At 44.3% G+C, this 21,776-nt stretch overlaps 1 protein-coding gene across 3 annotated transcripts in view; it reads left to right on the top strand.

Annotated features, from left to right (window-relative positions):
* Nucleotides 1–21,776, top strand: part of CLVS1 (clavesin 1) — a 440,705-nt gene that overhangs the window by 58,901 nt on the left and 360,028 nt on the right. For all 3 annotated transcript variants that reach the window (XM_063817147.1, XM_016959515.4, XM_063817146.1), the window contains exon 2: nt 3,255–3,345. The gene's annotated coding sequence lies outside the window, so the exon portion shown is untranslated. The remainder of the gene's footprint in view (nt 1–3,254; nt 3,346–21,776) is intronic.

Raw genomic sequence — 21,776 nt, forward strand, 5'->3', positions numbered from 1 at the left:
AGCTTCTGCAATGAGAAGCCCTGATTTGATAAGTCATGTAACATGGCATAAAATCCAGGGTCCAGAGGAGAGCAGGACACAGGTGGCCACCAAGTGTGGCATCAGTCCCTGTGCTCTTTCATCCTACCCTGGTGCTTCTCAGCCTGGTTCAATGCTTAGGTCAGGTTTGACATTCAATACGTGAAGGTACCTCTCCATGTGAAGATGCCTTTGCATTTTTGCAGTATGTCTCTTGCTTTTCATTCTCAGCCCAGCCCCCTGAAAACTGTGTTGCTGGCTTAGACACTTCTTATATCAAGTCGCTCCATCTACCTGTTTTCTTACTGTCACAAGAGTGGATCTGATCTGTTTGTTTTGGGAATAGAAGATAAACTTACAGTCTTAGAGTTTCTTTTTTCACTCTTTAGAGTGATTCCACTGTTCCCCCTACTGCATAGTGTTTCTCTCCTGTTATTGGAATTCTTAATGCTTTAGTGAGTGATTTCTTTTTTATTGCATTTGATACTGTTCCAGCATGGTGTTCACTGAGTCTTATTTCCACACTGAGAAGATCTCATTTCAGAAGCACATCAGGTTTCCTTAGAACATCAACCCTCAGCTGATTCACTGTTGCAAGGTACACCACAGTCACACAAAGAGATGGAATTGTCTGTAGCTAAATGGAACTATGTGAAGAGTAACTCATGGTTGCTGTTGGCTAGATAATTTAACAGTGATTTATGACATTATCTGTTTTGGAGAAAGAAAGGCAGAGTGGAAGCTTTTCCTGTGGTTGAGTGAAGTTTGTCTGCTTAGGTTGTGTAGTGATCAGAGTACACTGATTTGGGCACCTGCTGTGCAGCTATGAAGCAGAGCTCCTGGTTCTCTGTGTAGTGCTACCAGAGGGATGGTGAGGCTTCCACATGGGCTAAACCTGCATTTACTGTTTCTTCCTTTAAATCTGTCTTTTTTCAAAATGTAAACATGTAGGAGTATCTTTCTTAGTCCATTTGGGCTGCTATAACTAACTGCTATAGTCTAGATAGCTTATAAACAACAGAGATTTATTTATTTTTTTAATTTCTAGAGGCTGGGAAGTCCAAGATCAAGGAATTGACAGATTCTGTGTCCAATAAGGCCACTTTCTGGTTCATAGATGGTGTCTTCTTGCTGTGTCCTTGCATGGTGGAAGGGAAGACCAAGCTCCCTGGGGCCTCTTTTATGAGGGCACTAATACCATCAGCGAAGGCTTTGCCCTGTGATCTGGCTACCTTTTAACGGCCCCATCTCTTAGTATCATCACCTTGGAGGTTAACTTTACCTCTCAGTGACATGGGTGTCAAAGAATTTGCAGACATATTTTAAAAGCAGCACACCTCTCTAAGACAATGTTAATATATTCTTTAGATTTGAATCTAAAGGCATGCCTTGTTTCTGTAATCCTGATTGATCAATTGATTCAAGAGTTAAGGCCAGGTGTGGTGGCTCATGCCTGTAATCCCAGCACTTTGGGAGGCCGAGGAAGGTGGATCACTTGAGGCCAGGAGTTTGAGACTAGCCTGGTTAACATGGTGAAACCCCATCTCTACTAAAAATATAAAAATTAGCCAGGTGTGATGGCACGTGCCTATAGTCCCAGCTACTTGGGAGGCTGAGGCAGGAGAATTGCTTGAGCCTGGGAGGTGGAGGTTGCAGTGAGCTGAAATCATGCCACTGCACTCTAGCATGGGAGACAGAGTGAGACTCTGTCTCAATAAATAAATAAATAAATAAATAAATAAATAAATATAAAAATAATTTAAAAAAAGGAGTTAAAAAGCACACATCTACTGTAAAGTTCCACCACAGGTCAATATATTCCGTGACATCTCCTGAGCAGTATGGAGCCCTTGTGCATACCACATTGACCCAATTCATGCCAAGCATTTTATGGACAGTTAATAAAGAGATAAAATGAATGAATGGATATATAATGAATTAGTTCACCTATCTGTCATCACTCAAAAGAGCTTTTAAGCCAGACAGATTAGAAGCCAACAGAATGAATTATAACTTGGTATCTTGGGTGAGAAAATATGTTTCTAAAATATAATTAGAATAACATTTGTTTTGCTTTGTTTTGTTTTGTTTGTACATATAATTTAGTTAAAAGGCATATATTCAAATAATTGACTGATTTGGTGACAGAAGGCAAATGTTTTCTGAAGAGTATTAAGAGGCTTCCAGTCACATGTTTGAAATGTACAGATGATAGTAACCCCACACCCCTCTACTGTTGCTGGAAGAAACACTGGGTGGGCTCAGAAAGCTGGAAGATTGCTGCCAGAGGCTCCTTAGGGCTTCCCTGGACCCCTTTCTTTCACTACAAAATTGATGCCAGTGCAGAGGCCTAAGATAGTTCTAAAATTCCAGAGTCATCAACTCACAAAAATATCACTAATCATTCATACAGTGAGGCAGGATTTTAGAGGAGTATTTGGTTTGGGCCCCCATTTTAGACATGGATGTCACGGGCTCTTTTCTACTTCGAGGTTATTTTTCTATGTGCTCATCTGCATATCTGGAGATAGTTCTACACGAGGATCATGTGCCTGAGCCTCAGTGGCTGGTCACCACCCTAATGTGAGCCTCTTACCAGCCAACATTGTCCCCTAGGGAGACTCTTCCCTATGCCCTGGGTAGGACATTATCACTGCAACCGTGGATTCACAAAGGATTTTGAGACAAAAGATGTCTGCCCTGAGCACATATGCATTTTAGGAATGAGGAGAATGGATTCAAGACAGAGAAAAGATGACTGGAGTGGGTCAGATGTAAGGTGATGAAGGTGCGAATTATGCAGCGGTTATGCAGGTGAAAATTAATGCACATATATGAAGAGTTTGCGGAGTCAATTTGCAAATTATATGAACTGCTTGAGGCTGAGGGACAATATTGGGCTGGGAGTACATTGTGTTTGAGCGTTTCTGTCTGTGTAGTGGGAGTGTGACTCACTGAAAGGTGAGGAAGGACGGGCCTTTGGCTGGAAGGTAGGGAAGAAAAGGGAACTGGGAGAAGTTGTTCTTGGTTATTACACAGGAAAACATGACCCCCAAAACTTTGTTGCTGGCAGAGAAGAAATATTGCTTAGCAGAGGGCATTTACTTAATGCAAAGAACTTCCTTTTCTAGGGGCCAGTTTTTTTTTTTTTCTTTAACCATCGCTACTCAAGTAACAAGATTTAAGCGAGTACTGTTTTTTAAAATCCAGACTTTTTTTTTTCTTTTTAATTCAAGGGCCTAATCAAGGGAATGGAAGATGAGGAGAATGAAGGCTCTGGGAATTTATTTTCGTCGTGGACCGGACTTTTTATCAGCCAGGAGAAAGGTGAGTAAATATGACCTGGTGTTTTTGAAAACTGCATAAACTTCAGTGCTCGGGGATTTCCTGAAGGTGGCTCTTAATGGAGGCTCTTCCCCTAACACCCAGGAGACCTGTGGGTATGGGAAGGGGCCATCGGATTGCCACAGCGACTGGGTGGGGTGCCTCTGGCACTTCCTGGGAGGTCATCAAGGGTGCCAAGTGAGCCACGGTACATGGACACTCACACATAAAAGTCTTAAAGGCTGGTACCTCTCACAAAATGCCAACAGCACCTGCTCAGAGAAACAACGAGGCTGGACCTGCAAAATGAGCTTGCACCAAGGGCTCTGTGATTCCTTGACTTTAAGCTCAACCCTAAACTGATCGAGTCTTGTTGCCTGAGGTCTCTTTGGGAGGGAGCCCGCAGGCTGAGCCGGGATCAGCTGCTGGTGGTGAAAACCGATGCTGGGGTTGCGGCAGGGGAATCCTGGAGATGAGGAGGCACGGGAGCTGTGCATGCCAGGCCTGGCGGGAAAGGCTTTTCCAGAAAGCACCCAGGGCTGGAGAGACATAGTCCTGGGGACAATGCAGGCTGAGGCTTTGGGCAGGAGGTTCTACTGTGGCTGAATGCTGAAACTGGCTGAATGGGGCAGGCTTCAGGGTCTGTCAGATACCTGCCCCCAAGAAGCAGTTCCATAAAAGAGAAAAGAGAATCCCTGTCTTTTGTCCTTCTTTCCATCACAGATGTCAGCATCTGATGGCATTTCCCCTTCTGTGTGGCATAGTTCAGGGCTATTTGTTGGGTTTTACTAGAGAACAGCCTGTCTCCTGGGATTCTGTAGTGACGAGGCTTCCGCATGAAGCTTCAGATGTTCTAAAAAGCGGGATGCAGGGCCCAGTGAGCTGCAGAGTGATGAAGTGGGGGAAGTTCCCCAGTGTCGCTGCTGGGACACAATGCCTGACTCCCATAAGTAAAGCAACACTACAGGGGTGGCTTAGGATGCACGCAGCCTGCCATTAGTGGAGGGGGCATTTGGTTTCCCCTAACAGGGATGAGGTACCATCATTGCTGCTCTGTGCCAGGTGTGGGAGGAAGCTTTTGTGGGGTGGGCCTCACAGGGTCTGGCCTGGAGGCTTGAGCGGCTCTAGTCTTTTCATGATGAAAAGCAGTGAGATTCTGAATTGGAGCAATACTATCTTCCAGCACCTGAGTCCTATAGCAACCAGCATGCTTCCACTGCAAAGTCTGGAAATGCATCTGGGAAGCATCAACCAAGGGCCAGATGCTCTGCCTGGTGGGGGACACCAGGGGACATTACCCTCAAGGAGTTAGCCTGTAGGGAAGGCAGACGGGAAAGCAAACAATGTCAATGGAGTTCAACACATGGCCACAATAGACAGCTGTAAAAGATAGGAAGGGGGCACAGACGAGGGGGTCATCAATTCTGCACAGGAGGGTAGAGGAGGCAGGGCAGGGAAATCTCCCCAGGAGATATGATGGCTGAGTGGGGCCTTGAAGAGTGGGTATAGAGTAGCCAAGATGACAAAGGGGTATGGAAGTCCAGGAAGAAGCCGTGGCATAACAAAGGCATGGCTGTGTGGAATAACACATGGAAGTTGTAAGTAGCTCCTTAGGGCTGTTTATGGAGGTGAGCTGGGAGCAGTGGCAGCTGGCAGTCAGGTAGGGGCCAGATTAAAGGACATTTTGTGTCACATTGAGGAGCTGAGAAGTCATCCTGTGAATGAAACGGCACCTTGAGGGGCTTGAGGTTGGACAGCAAGGCAGTCGTAGCTGTGTATCTCTGCCAGAGGACGCTACACTGCCAAAACACATCGGAAGGATTGGGAAGGGGAAAGATTGGGATTTGCAAGGTCAGTTTTAGGAGGTCATTGTGCTTAAGAGTCTTGGTGATGAAGCCTGGGATGAAGGCACTGGCCCTGGGGTAGTTCAAGGGCACTTCTGTGATATACTCAAGAGGTGGACACAACAGGATCTCACGGTTCCTGGGAAATATGAGGCGGAAAAGGGAAATATAGCTCTAGAGCTCCAAATTGGGTGGCAGAGTGAATTGTGGTGCTAACAACCAGGGTAAGGTATATAGGAGAAGGTTTTTTGTTTTTGATTGAGAGTGGTTGGGTATGAGAGGTTGGGAGGAAAAAGAAAGAGAGAATGAGCTCAGTGGAGTTAGTTTTAGACCCAGTGCATTTGAGATGTTTATGAGATGTTCAGGTGGAGATGTCCAGCAGGCAGCTGGGTGTATAGTGGAGCCCCCTGTCATTCACATAATTCATTTACTCAAATTTAAGGACACACAGTCAGCAAACAGAGAGACACAGAGAAAGAAATAGACAGTTTAAAAAGTGTTGATCACTCCACTCTGCTCAGCACATGCTTAGTACAGAGGATGAGATGGAAGACCCCTGCCCTCCAGTGCCTCAGTGGGGCCCAATTGCCAGGTGCACCTCGAACCCTGAGCATCTGGCCTTGCTGAGTGTGGCTCTAGGGTGGGGCCAGCAGGCCTGTACCTAATGGCCAGATCTGACCCGTCACCTGTTTTTGTTTGGCCAGTGAGCTAAGAATAATTTTTAAAATTCTAAATGTTAAAAAACAAATCAAAAGAATATCTCATGACATGTAATAATTTTATGAAATCCAAATGTCAGTGTTTATAAAGTTGCATTGGAACATAGGAACAGGGAGTCAGCAGGGCCTTTCTGGAGGCTCTAGGGGAGAATCCATTCTCTTGCCTTTTTGCAGTTCCAGAGGCTGCCTGAATTCCTACACTTGCAGCTCCTTCTCCATCTTTAAAGCCAGAAATGAGGATTGAGTCTTCCTCCCATCACAGTGATTCTGACACTCACTCTTCTGCCTCCTCTTCCACATTTAAGGACCCTTGTGGTTACACTGAGCCCATCCAGGTAATCCAGGAAAATCTCCCCATCTCAGGCCAGTTGATGCACAGCCTTAATTTCATTAGCTACCTTAATATCCCTCTGCTATGTAACACAACTCGATTACAAGTTCTGGAAATTAGGACATAGACATCTTTGCTGGGGGGGGTGGGTAGTTTTATCCTGCTGACCACAGATAGAGATACAGACTTGGGAATTCACAGATTTAGGGTGGTATTGAAGAGCAAGAGAACGGATGGTACAGCTCATGGAAAAGGCATGACTGAGATGAGGCATAAGGAAAAATCCATGGCACACACAAGGCTTTGAGTGGCACAAGAGGAAAATCCTAAAAAGGAGATGGAAACAGTAACAGTTCAAGGAAAGTATCTGATCTAGAAAGCCAAAAAGAGAAAAGACTTCCAAGCAGAAGAGAGGAAAATGCTATATGGCAGCCGGGAGAGATCTGGGCTGAAAGGCAGCCTTCGGACTTGGTGACTACACATGGTGGTGGTGCCTGATGGCTTGGCAAGACCTGTTGTTAGTACCCTCGTCCCCTTCCAAGCCCCTGTGACTTGTCTGGGGAACAAGAGTGGAGCACTTGATTTAGGCCTATCCACAGCATTGCTTTTTCCCGCCTGTAGGAGTTGGTTCAGGGCTGAGCGCTTGATTCTATGTGGGTCAATGAGAAGCAATGAGGAGCCATGAGATTGTGCTGGGATGATTTTAATGTAGGGTTTTTCCAGGCCTGTGGCTTCCATGACCATCTTTACACCCAAGTGAAGAAGGTTTGATGATGGAGTAAGGGAGAGAAGAGAGAGAGTAGGAATAAGAGCAAGAGAAAGGAGAGATTGAGAAGGAGAAATCAGGTCAGATGACATCATGTGAGCCCTGCTGAAGCCAAGACTGGACACCTCACTTCTGGAACCAATATATTTGTTTTTATTTTTCTGAAGTCAGTTGGAGCCTGGCTTTCTGTCACTTGAGCCATATGAATCCTATCTGATCTGGGGGTCTTTGGCATCTTTTGCCATGCAGAATCGGTGAGTAGAAGCTTGAAGATGGTGTGCTAAAAATGCATCTCACAAAAGAAAAGAGCCTCTAGTAGAGATGCATTCGCCTTGGTGACTACCATATGTTAAAAGATGAAGCCTGTACGATATTCAGAGAGGGCTCCCCGCTGGGCCTGTGCCCTCTCGGGCTCTCGGCTGACTCTCTGTGGTGATGACTGCTCTAGAGCAGCTGCTCTGGAAGCATGGACCTGGCACAAGCCACATCAGCATCACTTGGGAATTGGTTAGAAATCCAAAGTCTCAGATTTCTCCAGACTTCCTGGATGAGAAACTCTGGTGACTGTGGAAGCCCACAGTCTGTATTTTTAATAGGCCTTCCGAATGACTGTGATGTACACTAAGGTTTGAGAACCATTGTTCCTGGACTGCAGTTTCTAACTGTTGCAGGGAAGAGTATCACTGGAGGGTCATATTGGATGCACGTGGAATTCAGTGGATCTTGAGGTCAAGGGAGGCTGGAGATGTGATTTCCCTGCTGAAACTGACACACTGAAATTCTTACCTTTAAACACTTGGTTCACAGCCTCACTGCAACAACATGATTTTGTGATAGAAGTTGAAACACAGGTTTGGGTTTTCCTGAAACATCAAAGTGCTGTGATTTTCCAGTTGCAAAGACATGGCATCAACCTAAATGCCCATCAATGATAGACCAGATAAAGAAAATGTGGTACACAGACACCACAGAATATTATGCAGCCATAAAAAAGAATAAGATCATGTCCTTTGCAGGGACATGGATGGAGCTGGAGGCCATTATCCTTAGCAAACTAATGCAGGAACAGAAAACAAAATATCACATGTTCTCACTTACATGTGGGTGCTAAATGATGAGAACACACATGGACACATAGAAGGGAACAACACACACCAGGGCCTTTTGGAGGGTGGAGTGTCGGAGGAGGGAGAGGATCAGGAAAAGTAACTAATGGACACTAGACTTAATACCTGGGTGATGGAATAATCTGTACAGCAAAACCCCATGACACAAGCTTACCTATGTAACAAACCTATGCACATGTAGCCCGGAAGTTAAAATAAATGTTAAGAAAACAAAGGGCAGTGATTTGTGAGTTCTGGTTTCTTTTCTGGAAATTGTGATGATTGATTTAGATCTCTTTAGTCACAGCTGTATAATCCCACTGGCTCCTGATGAAGTGTGGTGTCATGGAAGAGAATGTGATCAATGAGGAAGCATCCCACTTCTTCAAGTACAATGGGGTGTACGAAAGCGGGTGTCTTCTATATAAAATGGAAAATGAAGCTCTTCGATAATGGATTCTTACTCTATCTAGGGCTTGACTGGGCTAAGAGCTATGCAGCGTGCTGCATAATAGAAGACATTTAATGGGGTGCATTTCAGAGACACAGAAATCCACCAGGACTCCCAGTTAAGATGGAGGGGGAAATGACCTTAGGAAAGTCTGAATCACTTTCCTCAGAGGTAGGAGGTGAGTACCTGCTGGTGCCAGGTACTTTTGCTTTACTTCTCACAGCAGAGTAAACATTCATGGAGGGAGAAAACATGGGCTTGGAAGTCATGGAGCCTGAGTTTGAATCTTGGTGCTATCACTTGGTAGCTGTGTGACCTTAGATATGGAACCAAATCCATCTGAGCACCTGTTTTTCCATTTAGAAAATGGGGATAATACTTGTCTTCTTCAGTTGTCATGAGGTGTAGAAGGGATGTAAGAAGCACTTGATACATAAAACATACTCAGTTGATTTTCCTCTCCTCTAAGCCATCTATTATACTTCCCCAGTCTCCTTTCCTCAAGTGCCGAGCGTCTTCATGTTGCCCTCCTGAGTCTCAAGTCTTACACTCTTGCCAGACTGTTTCTCTGCTATGTCCTCAAGTCTTCAGAATTACTTTCCTTTCCTCCTCCAATAATAACCTCCCCTTTCCAACATAGCCAGGCTCGATGTTGCCATTACCATCTAATTAAAGAAATTGATGATCCTGCTGAACTTGACAGGGCAAGGCCTCCCAGGTGCTCACTGCTTTGCCCTTTCCAGTCTGCAAAGGAGCTGATTAAGCCACAGGACTCTCCTGCTGGCAGGTGTATGGAGAAGGTGCACCTTGGGGCTGATAGGTGCTTCTGGGATCTCCTCTCATGGATGCGTTCTCTCCTGCCTCCATTCATTCATTCATGCAGTGAACGGGTGGAGGGTCTGACTTACAAGAGCCAGGTACTGTGCTGGTTACAGGGGAAGGAAAGATGAATGAGATAGTCGTGCAAGTCAAGAAACTCAGACCTGGAGAGTAGACAGACTCAGAAAGTTATAATGAAGAATAGAGTATTTGGGGAATGCAGAAGAGGAGGCATAAGTCAACAAGATGGGTAGAGTGTGCCCGTCAGGAAAGGAGGATGCCTTCAGGAAGGTTTGAGTCTCAAAAGACAATTAAATAGGTGAAGAGGTCAAGAGACGGCCTGTTAGCTAAGGAGCCAGTATTACCAACAACAGAGATAAGACACACAGGGTGTGTTCCTGAGAACCCCAGAAAATTACATTGTTCCTCTGTACAGTTTGAGAGAATGTTTGAAGATAAGGCTGAGTTAGGCTGTGGCCTGCTAATTTTATCCAATGAATGGGCAGCCCCTATAAGTGTCCATTGGGCAGGGACAGGGAGTGGCTGATCAGACTTAACTAAATGTCTAGCTAAAATGTCTTGAGTGCTTACCACGTGCCAGGCACTGTTTTAAGCGTTTCACTGTGATTGAATCATTTAATGTAGCTCCCTCTAGCACGGAGGGGAGGATGGGCTTGGGAAGGGGAGACGGGGGGCAGGGAGGTTGATCAGAAGCAGGAATGAATGAACATGGGGTGAGGGTGGGGGGATAGGGGTCCAGTGGGTCCCCAGGAGTCCAGCGCTGGCAGTGGTCTGAAGAGTGGTATCATGGACCGAGCCAGAGAAGGGGGAGAGCAGCAGGCTCCCAGGAAGGGCTGAGTTATCTCTGGGAGTGCCCCATAGAGCTGGGCGTCACATCTCATGGGGAAAGGGTAGTTTGTCCTTGGACCCTAAAGCTGGAAATCTTGCATTCACCCCAGGTCTGGCCTTTGTACTACCAGGTGTTGGCTCGCTCTTTCCCGATTGTAAATACAATATCTCTGCCTCACACACATCTTTGTTCCAAACCAGATCTCTTGCAGGAGAGGAAAGTCGTCCGCGACAATGGCTTCTCCTTGCTCTTGTTGCACTGAAGCTTTGAGAACTGCTAGAAGCACCCGCGCTGCGGGAAGACAGCTGAACATCCTTGCCTCTCCAGGATGCCCTCAAAGTAGGCGAGTTTCTGCTACGCCGCCCTTGACCTCTGCCTTTGCCCGAGCGCTCTGCCCTCCTCAAAACGCACGCGGGCAGTGAGGGGCTCATCGCCTGGCGCCGCCGGTGGCGCCGGCTGCCAGCAGAGGGCAGCATTGAGACACGAACGAGGGAGCGCCCGCGAGGTGCCGCGGGGGCAGCGGAACCGCAGGACCCCAGCTCCGTGGCGGCTCCAACCTTTCAAGCGACTCCCCCGGGAACCCTTTCTGCCGGGTGTGGGCTGCCGAAAATGAGCAGGTGATAGGAGTGAAAAATGAAACAATTCTGTTCGGCAGAATGAAAATGAGTTGTCAATTAGCGTCTTATCTGCCGATGTCACCTTCTCCGCGCTTTAAGATGGCTTTGTCTGCGGGCAGGAGCCGGGGACCTCCCCAGGGCAGAAAGTGGTGGCGTCGCCAGCAGCGGGAGGGGCGTCAGGGGACCGAGCGGAGGCCGGGGGCGGGGGCTAAGGACCCAGGGCCCGTGCAGAAGGGAGGGCGCAGGCGTATTTCCAGCCTGCTGGGGCCAGGTGGAAGGCGACATCCCTGCCTCAGGGGGAGGCACGGGGAGGGCGCGAGAGAGGGCTGCCAGGATCGCGCTTCCCCTCGGTGGCCGGGGTCTGCTTCCGCGTCGGTTCTGTTTATCAGGAGGGCTGGGGGGGATGTTTGGAGTTTTCTTTGTCCTTCACGGTCTCAGTTGACCCTCTGCGGCCCCGCCATTCTCCTTGCCGGCTCCCTCTTGTGCTGTCGCAGATTCCTGGGCGCAGCACGAGTCTACACCTGGTCTTGGATCCTCTCTATTTGGCCAGAAGGGAGGGAGTCATTTTGTCTCCATTTCCTGCCTCCACACTGTGGAGGCCGAGCCACGTTCCAGAGTCTGAGCTGGCCCTCAGCGGAGCTCTTGCAGGAAGCAGCCGAGGTGCGTCTCCGCCACGGACCCCAAGCTGCCCAAGTTAAGTCCTTCTAGAAGGGCGCATTCCATGGAGACCAGAAAGAGAGCAGCAAGCGAGCTGGGAGGGCTGGGTTAGCAGGAGGCGGTCACTGTGAGATCCCCTTCCTTCAGACCCATTAAATAATGATTTTATCCTTGGGCGAAGGTTCCTTGCTGCTGCAAAAGCGGAATCTTTGCTGTTCCCCAGCGTGCTTTATTTCTTTACAGATAGTATTGATTATTTCCTCTGGATGGTTACCCTCAAAGCCCCAATTTCACCCGCACTCATGGTCTTGGTGTAAATGAAAGCCGTCTCATTTGATGATCATGAAGACCATAAATTAACTTCCGCTAAGAGATTTGGAGTGAAGGGAAGCATTTCTTCCGTCCTATTAGAAGTGATACACTTGGCTGGTTGAGTCAAATTCCTACCTGGCACCAGCAAAGGAAATGCTTGTAACTAGTTGGAGAACCCAAAGCATATTTAGGAATATATACTTTAATTTTTTTATTATTTTATTTTATTTTTTATTTGTTTTTATTTTTTCGAGACGGAGTCTCGCTGTGTCGCCCAGGCTGGAGCGCAGTGGCGCGATCTCGGCTCACTGCAAGCTCCGCCTCCCAGGTTCATGCCATTCTCCTGCCTCAGCCTCCCGAGCAGCTGGGACTAAGGCGCCTGCCACCATGCCCGGCTAAATTTTTTTTTTGTATTTTTAGTAGAGATGGGGTTTCACCGTGTTAGCCAGGATGGTCTCGATCTCCTGACCTCGTGATCCGCCCGCCTCGATCTCCCAACGTACTGGGATTACAGGCGTGAGCCATCGTAATTTTTTTTAAATTAAAATTTCTTGGAAAAAATTCCTGTTGTTTAAACATGTCAGTGGTGACGTATTACAGTGGTGGGACCTTAACTGAGTCAGGCACCTCTCTCCTTGTTACTAAGGGAGTGGTGAGGAAAGAGCAGAGATTTGTGATCAGACGGAACTGGGTCTGAAACACAGCTCTGCCTTTTACTAATTTTATTATTTCACTTATCTGCGCTCATCTGAACTCATCTAAATGGGTGTAATAATGGCTCACTCACCTTGAATGCAAATACATATAAAGTAAAATAATGTGTATAAAATGTCTGCAGCCCTCTAGGTCCTCCATATTAACTTCCCTTTTTTCATCCTCTTCCTGCTTCTCCTCCTCCTTTTTCTTTTCTTTCTTGTCCTTCTCCCACTTTGCATGGTCGAAAGGCCATAAAATAAACATTGAGACAAATGGAGCCTACCTTATAACCTCAGTTGTATACAAGCTCACTTAAAAAAAGTTACAGCATTTGGCAAATGGAATATATGTGTGTCTTGTGTGTGTGTATGTTATGTGCATACACACACATATTTATTTCTATATTTATCTGTAAGTTGAATACTGGCTCCATTGACCAATATATTGGCTTATGTGTATATATATATATTTTACATATGGGCCTATAGGCCAACAATGAACATTAATTCTCTCTCTCTTTCTCTCCATCCCTGCTACACTTTTCCTGGAGATGAATACATAAAAATAGGTATTATATGAGTTGAGTACCACTTACTCTCACAAGGCTCTTTTGTGAAGCCCAAGTCACAAATAATACTTCACTTATTCACTTATTTTAATTAACTTTTGTACAGAATATCAGGATTGGACAAGATTTTGCTCATCTGATTCCACATTTCACTTGATAATTTTTGATATGTCTGATATTTGCCTCCACTCCCCAGCATAGGACAGGTTGTTGGCCAGTCTCTGCTGGTGACGTAGTTCCAGAGTCAGCCCCGTCTACCATACGATGGCCTTAGAGAGTCTGTTTTTATTTTGAGCAGGGCTCTATTGGCCCTGATTCTGTTTTCTGAAATACTCCAGATTTGTAGGTGTCCATCTTCCCTTAATCTTTTCTTCTGGCTAGGCATTGCTGTTTTTCAGAAGTTTCTTATACAGCACAGTTTTTCTTGTGCACAGGCCTCACCTCTGGATTATAAACTTGTGCAGACCCTCTTTGTAACTCTCACAATAGCCAGTGATATGGTTTAGCTCTGTGTCTGCACCCAAATCTCACGTCAAATTGTAATCTGACATGTGAGGGAGCGACGTGGTGGGAGATGATTGGATCATGGGGGTGGTTTCCCCCATGCTGTTCTCGTGATAGTGAGTGAGTTCTCATGAGCTCTAATGGTTTAAAATGTGGCACATCCCCTCTCTGTCTCTTTCTTGCTGCCATGTAAGATGTGCGCTGCTTCCCCTTCGCCTTCCACCATGATTGCAAGTTTCCTGAGGCCTCCCCAGCCATGTGGAACTGTGAGTTAATTAAACCTCTTTCCTTTATAAATTACCCAGTCTCAGGTAGTTCTTTATAGCAGTGTGAAAATGGACTAATACAATTGGGACGTTGGCCTTGCCATGAGTAAGTGGGCCTCACTTAAGTCTCACTGGCTGATTGAGAAGCATCACTAGGAAAAAAGGGAAAGGAAGAAACAATGCCTGCCTCTTGCCATCACAGATAAAGCATATCAAGTTGAGGCTACCAGACTGCTTGGCAAATATGTCACCTTTCTTTTTTGTAGCCTTTCTGCCTCTTACATTGAGTCCTGGCCTTCTGGGGAGCCACTGAACCTGAGCAAAACAGGCTTCTCATGCTTGTCTTGTCAACTTTAATTTATGAGAGTACAGCTCAGATTAGAGGGGAGGAGGGGGAAACAGATACACACCTTCTGTAATGCCAGAAGGGATTGCTCCTTTCTGGTTGTTCTGATCTGGTGATATTTTCATAGAGCAAGTGAACCCAGCTTTCAAACCTCTTTGACACTTGTGAATGGACATACTTGCTATTAAGATGAGAAATATAGGATTAACCACCCAAGCAAATTAAGATGGAAAGATGAAACATCCTATTGAAGGAAGCAAATTAATAGCATTCTTGTTTGAATTACCTGAACTAGATGAGTTAAATTGTTTTCTCTTCAGTTATTGATATTATCCATTCTCAACTTTGCTTTGTATGTGATCATAATCTTTAGATTCGAATTAGATTCAAATTAGATTGAAATCCTGAAACAGAAACAAACAAGGGAAAACAACCTACCACATCCACCAGACTAATCAGAAACCATAATCTTAATTTTGGATAAAATATACTTTTAAAAATACACTTGAGGCCAGATAGGTAGAGTCAAGGAAGTAACCCTGTCCTTGTGGTGCAGCAACTGTGGTGACCGTACAGTCAACACAATAAGCCCCAGGATTTGCACTGTGGTCCAGCTCATTCAAGCAAGGCTATCTTCAGCAGGGAATTTCCCCTGCAGAAAGCATGCGCACTTTGATTTTACCTGTCCTCAAACTGCTCATTCTGGGTGGAGATTTAAGATGCTAATGAGACTTGTGACATATGAGCAAGCATGTAGAGCTACTGCGTGTGTGCACTCAGAGAACCACCCAGAACATGCTTACTAGCAGCAAACACCTATTCCCACCCCCTTATGAATAATCATGTAGGACTCCCATAAAGAGAGTCTCCCTAGTGCCAGTCTTTGCTGTCTCATCCTTTTATGAGCAGCCTGCCCTGAATTCTCTCTCTCAGAGTGTACTGTCTATTCTGCACCTAATTTTAAAAATATTATTTTTATTTTACAATAAATTACTCTATGCTGGATCTTCTTTGCTGTGCTCTTATTTAAATTCATATATATATAATATGAATATATTATATATAATATGTACATATTATATGTACATAATATTCTCATATTTAAATTCACATATATAATATGTATATATTATATATACATAATATATATACACATAATATGTATATATTATATATACATAATATATATACACATAATATTCTCATATTAAAATGAGAAATATGGGATTAACCACCCAAGCAAATTAAGATGGAGAGATGAAACATCTTACTGAAGGAAGCAAATTAATAGCATTCTTGTTTGAATTACCTAAACTAGATGAGTTAAATTGTTTTCTCTTCAGCTATTATTAATATCCATTCCCAACTTTGCTTTATTGTATATATATACATATATATATATACTTTAAGTTCTGGGATACATGTGCAGAACGTGCAGGTTTGTTACATAGGTATACACATCCCATGGTGGTTTGCTGCACCCATCAACCCATCACCTACCTTAGGTATTTCTCCTAATGCTATCCTCCTCCTAGACCTCCAGCCCCCAACAGGCCCCGGTGTGTGATGTTCCCCTCCCTGTGTCCATTTGTTCTCATTGTTCGACTCCCGCTTTATGAGTGAGAACATGTGGTGTTTGGTTTTCTGTTCTTGTGTTAGTTTGCTGAGAATGATGCTTTCCAGCTTCATCCATGTCCCTGCAAAGGACATTAACTCATCCTTTTTTATGGCTGTATAGTATTCCATGGTGTATATGTGCCACATTTCCTTTATCCAGCCTATCATTGATGGGCATTTGGGTTGGTTCCAAGTCTTTGCTATTCACTTTGTGAATGGTGCTGCAATAACATATGTGTGCATGTATCTTTATAGTAGAATGATGTATTATCCTTTGGGTATATACCCAGTAATGGGATTTCTGGGTCAAATGGTATTTCTGGTTCTAGATCCTTGAGGAATCACCACACTGTCTTCCACAATGGTTGAACTAATTTACACTCCCACCAACAGTGTAAAAGCATTCCTATATCTCCACATCCTGTTCAGCATCTGTTGTTTCCTGAATTTTAATGATTGCTATTCTAACTGGCGTGAGATGGTATCTCATTGTGCTTTTGATTTGCATTTCTCTAATGACCAGTAATCCTCCGCTTCCTGGGTTCAGGTGATTCTTCTGCCCCAGCCTCCCCAGTAGCTGGGATTACAGGTGCCCGCTGCCACACCCAGCTAATTTTTGGTATTTTTAGTAGAGACAGGGTTTCACCATGTTGGTCAGGCAGGTCTCGAACTCCTGACCTCAGGTGATCCATTCACCTTGGCCTCCCAAAGTGCTGGGATTACAGGTGTGAGCCACCGCACCCGGCCAATGAGCTTTTTTCCATATGTTTGTTGGCTGCATAAATGTCTTCTTTTGAGAACAAAAGCCAAAATTGACAAATGAGATCTAATAAACTAAAAAGCTTCTACACAGCAAAAGAAACTATTATCAGCATGAAAAGGCAACCTACAGAATGAGAGAAAATTTTTGCAATGTATCCATCTGACAAAGGGCTAATATCCAGAATCTACAAGGAGCTTAAACAAATTTACAAGAAAAAACAAACAACCCCATGAAAAAGTGGGCGAAGGATATGAACAGACACTTCTTAAATTTTTTTAAAGTAAAAAGACAAGAACCGTGATATCACAACAGCCGTTAACACATCCACTGAAATAAAAACGTTGGGGTTGGAGTGTGATTGGTTTTCTGAAAGAATAAAAGGTGACTCTTCAAATATGGTAGGTACAAAGACCCGTTGTACTGTTTACATTTCAAAACTAGGTTTAAGCTGATAGCTTTGAAGATGAAACAAGAGGAGGAGGAGCCAGGCCAGGTCCTTGGGGGCATCTTGCCTGTCCTTCCCCCTCCTGCTGCATCAGTGTCTCCAGTGTCTGCTGTGCAGAAGCTTTTTAGTTTATTAGATCTGATTTGTCAATTTTGGCTTTTGTTCTCAAAAGAAGACATTTATGCAGTGTCTCCAGGCTTTTCAGTTACCAACCCCTCCCCTCGGGCAAGTCACACAGGCACCCACGGCTGCTGGAAACAATTGTGGTCAGTGGATATGGGCAGTTATGATGTCGTCTCTTTGTGGGGCACTCACAGTATCCAAGGTGGCCACTAGCATGCCTCTTCTCCATGCATTTGATCTCATCATAATTCTGTCACATAAGTGTTACAAATTCCCAGTTCTGGGTGAGGAAACGGAGGCACAGAAAGATTAAGTAATCAGAGGAAATTTCTTCTGTGGGTTACTGGAAGGCTTCAGATTTAAGACCAGTTTCCTTCTATCCCAGCATGTTTCTCAGACCTATTGCATTGCTGTGCAGTCTGAAAATGTGTCCTCCTTTGTTTCTCATGGTGAGTGGCAGCAGTGCCCTCTTTCGTTGTTTGTATCTGGAGGCTGTCATCACCATCAACATCAGTTCCAAAATCTTACTTTTCTTGCAGCATGTGGCTTCACAGGAAAAAAAATTAAATGCACAGGACTTCAGCTTGTTATTAGCTGAATTCACATGTGAAATACACTTTTTTAAAAGAGGGAAGTATGTCACTCTAAGTCAAGGAAATAAGTATCTTAGCATAAACCTATGAACCTGATATTCCAAGTTTAACCCCTATTTAGTAAGGATTAAATGGGGTTCTAGCTGCCATAGAAAAGGAGGAAGGGGTTCCAATTGATACTGGAAGGCAGGACACAATCCCCAAGAAAGCACTCTGAGTAATGAGGGAGGATCCCCCTGGAAATGGGGGTGCTCTCCATGAAATCTGTGCCCAGGCCCATGGAAGGCATCCTGCAATGCCCTCTCATCAGAGAGGACTCACATTCCCTACAGTGGCACCACAAATTTGTGAGTGACATTTAGGGAACCATGTAGCATGGTGAAATAAAATAATATTCATATTAGAAAAACTGTTCCTGATGGATCACATTTCAGCAGATAAGATATTAGTTCTTGGCCTAATAACATATGGCACAGAATCAGCAAGGAAGAGCAGGACAAATGGCGAGGAGCATTATTGGATTGAGGGTGTCCCCAGCCATGCTGGCTGAGCTTCACCAGCTGCCTCACTTAACTTTATCTGTAGTTTGCTCTATCTGTCTGCATCCATACACATGTAAATAAATGTTCACACTGTGACTTGTATACAGCATTTATGTCATGGCATGGTGTGATGTGAATTCATATCATCAGCATGGTGGTGGGGTCTTCATACAGTCTTTAGTTAAAGACACCCTTTAGGTATTGTTTTGGCAACATATCTGAACTAGGTATGTATGCTCAACCTGCAAGTGAGGTGACTCTCCTGGTGGCCAAATCGAGCAGGTCAGGGCAATAGCAACCCTTGAAAAAGAGCAGCTGAAATAGGACCTCCTTCTACTGGGGGTGTCCCCTTTATAAGATGGAGAGCTTTTCAGAGCAGGTGAACAGACTGGGCATTGAAAGTCCTTGTTGATGCTTCAGCCTGAGGGAGAAAGGGAATCATGTGTTTCCAGTGCAAACCTCAAGCTGGCTTGGGGAAAGACCTAGTCATGAGCAAGGTCTTTAAATATCCAGACCTCAGCTTGAAGCCTCACTCAATGAAACAGAACAGCCAAGAGATTTTTCACTTGTTTTGATGGCAGTTCTATTTCTTGGAAGTTAGGAGAGGTGGATATTGCAACTGTGGAACTAGTTCAGATCAACTAGGTGAATACATAGTAATTGAAAAAAACCCAGGTGTAAAAGAGAATGTCATCTGAGCCACAAAGACATTTCTGGGCATAGTAATTATACTGGGCACCTATGCATTTAGAAATTCAGTTTTCAAAATATCCTAGATAGGTGTAACTCTATTTAATTCTTGTGTGGGTTTCTTTTCTATCACTTTCTGCTTTACCCTCTGAAAATGTCTCCATATCCTCAAATAAAAAGTATGAAAAACAAAAGTAACATAGGAAAAGGCAAAAACAAATGGAACTTGCTTAATTCCTGTTTTCCATTTAAATATTTCTCAGGGATAAGAATTTTATTGGAAATGGTAGCATTGACTACCATAAAAGGAACTCAGCATTAGATCAATGCTTATAAAAGTGAGTCTGTTATGGTTTATACATTTTTAAGTCTCTGGCCAAACTGGGTTGTATCATAGGAAAGTGAGAAAAAAAACTTATATATTCAATTGCAATGACGCTGTCAGGAACCCCTGAGGGGTCTTGGAGCATGATCCAGGGGCCTTATAGTAAAGATAGAATTTTCAAATGAGAAAAATCAAAACGTGTATTCTGAACTGGTGAGCCTATGTATAGTTTAGGCAATATTTCAGAACACATATTTAGAACATAGTTTTAAATGGGAGTTTTTGAGTACTCCAAGTCAGGAGCAGTGATCTCTCAAATTCAGCATTGGTTCTTAAGGATGTCCTGTCACACTGACAACCTTTCTTTATTCTTTGGGTCCTGAATGAATGTATATGGTATACTTGAATTTCAGCAAGATGTCTTGCATATTTCTCACTTATGTGGACTGTCTCATAATATTGTTAGCTGGATCAGTAACTGCTTGAATACTCATATTCTTTCTCTGTCCCAGCCTGGGAGATGCTTTTATCACAACACAGATGTGGAGGTGGGTGGCATGCTTATCAAATCTGTGGTGACATATGGAAGGACAGTTAAAATCCTAAATGACAACATCCACAGTACAAAAGAACAATATTAAACAGGTGGCCAGATGGCCTCAATAGAAAAAAGTTGACACCAGGCTCCTACCCTTGCCTGCCCCTCCCCACTCTCATTGATACAGTGAGAGGCTACTCGTGATGAGGTTTTGCAGTAGCATGTGATGGATAGATGCCATTTTTAGTTGGCTGAGAGATTAATAATGGAGAGCTAACAAGATACAGGTTCCTCCAGGCGTTTGCAGCTTTGGAATTTGAGATTTAGAAGCACAGTTGATACCAGTGTGGTGTCCAGAGCAAGGGAGCTCTCTGATGGGCCCATCTTTCCTGTGACAGCCAGACCAAATCTAGACTGCTCTATCCCACTTTGAACAGTGCATTTCCAGAGAGACATTGCTAAACAGGTGTATATGATTGAAATGACTGAGGAATATAGATGTTCAACCAAGAGAAAAGAAGACTGATATGTGTGTGCCGACACATGTGTACGTGTGTCGTGATATCTGGGTTCAAACATAGCAAGAGTCACTTGCAGAAAGAGGACTGGAAATATGTTGTGTGATTCCAGGAACATTCCAATTGCAGCTCAAATCTCACTTTCTCAGAGGCTCAGAGGACCCATTTATGGTCCCCATAGAAAGCAGCCCCTCCCAGGCACACTCCCATTTAATTTCTGCAATAAACACTTAGCATAAGTTGAAAATTTTTTTGGTTGTTTTCTTATTTAAAAAAAATCCACTAAAATATAATCTCCATGAAGCAAGGGCCTTGTCTTTCTTGTTCAATGCTATATCCCAGGTGCCCAAGCCAATACATTGCACACAGTAGTTACTTACTAAAAAAATAGTTGAAAGAAAGGGAGGAGAGGAAGAAGAAAGGAAGGAAACAAAGAAAGAGATAGAATCAGCCAGGCGCAATGGCTCATGCCTGTAATCCCAGCACTTTGGGAGGCTGAGGTGGGTGGATCGCCTGAGGTCAGGAGTTTGAGACCAGCCTGGCCAACATGGCAAAACCCCATCTCTACTAAAAATACAAAAATTAACCAGGTGTGGTGGTGCATGTCTGTAATCCCAGCTACCTGGGAGGCTGAAGCAGGGGAATCACTTGAACCCGGAAGGTGGAGGTTGCAGTGGGCCAAGATCACGCCACTGTACTCCAGCCTAGGCGACAGAACGAGACTCTGTCTCAAAAAAAAAAAAAAAAAAAGAAAACAGAAAAAAAGAGAGTATCAGTGAATTCCAATGCAGAAAAGTAGAAGCAGTGGATAGAGTTGTGGGAGACTCATTTGAACTTAACATGAGGTGGGATGTTCTAATAATTGCATCTGGCATTTGAGCCAGCTCTTTCTGGAGACAGTCCCTCTAACTGGATATTTTCAAAGGGAGTATTGTAGCCCAAAACTAGAAGGTGAAATAGAGTCAATGACCCCTACAATTTATTCTGACCTTGAGATTAAGCTAAAAATATATTTTATACTTAAAATTTGCCATCCTTTTTAGGAATTCAACATTCTATAACATCAACCAAGCCTTATCAGCTAAGCCATGTGGATTCTGCTTATTAAGGAAGCACATAGCTGCGGGTGAGGGGAAGAGGTGAGAATGTGACTGTGCTCAGAATCTGTGACTATCACAGGGCTGAAAATCCCACTTCTGAGTAGCTTTGGGAAAGTCAATTTTAACTTTTTGTTTCAGTTTTCTCATTTGAGAAAGGTGTGTGTGTGTGTGTGTGTGTGTGTGTGTGTGACTCTCCTGCAAGAGGATGGACTCGACCTGGTGCAGGCCAGGAAATCCTTTGTCAGTGAGATGGGAACCCTTAAAAGACATGATTTAGTTTCCCACATTCCAGTTTTGTTCTTCTCCAAGCCCAGGAATGCCTCACTTC

The sequence above is a fragment of the Pan troglodytes genome, chromosome 7 (assembly GCF_028858775.2).
Source record: "Pan troglodytes isolate AG18354 chromosome 7, NHGRI_mPanTro3-v2.0_pri, whole genome shotgun sequence".
In the NCBI taxonomy this organism is placed as follows: Eukaryota; Metazoa; Chordata; class Mammalia; order Primates; family Hominidae; genus Pan; species Pan troglodytes.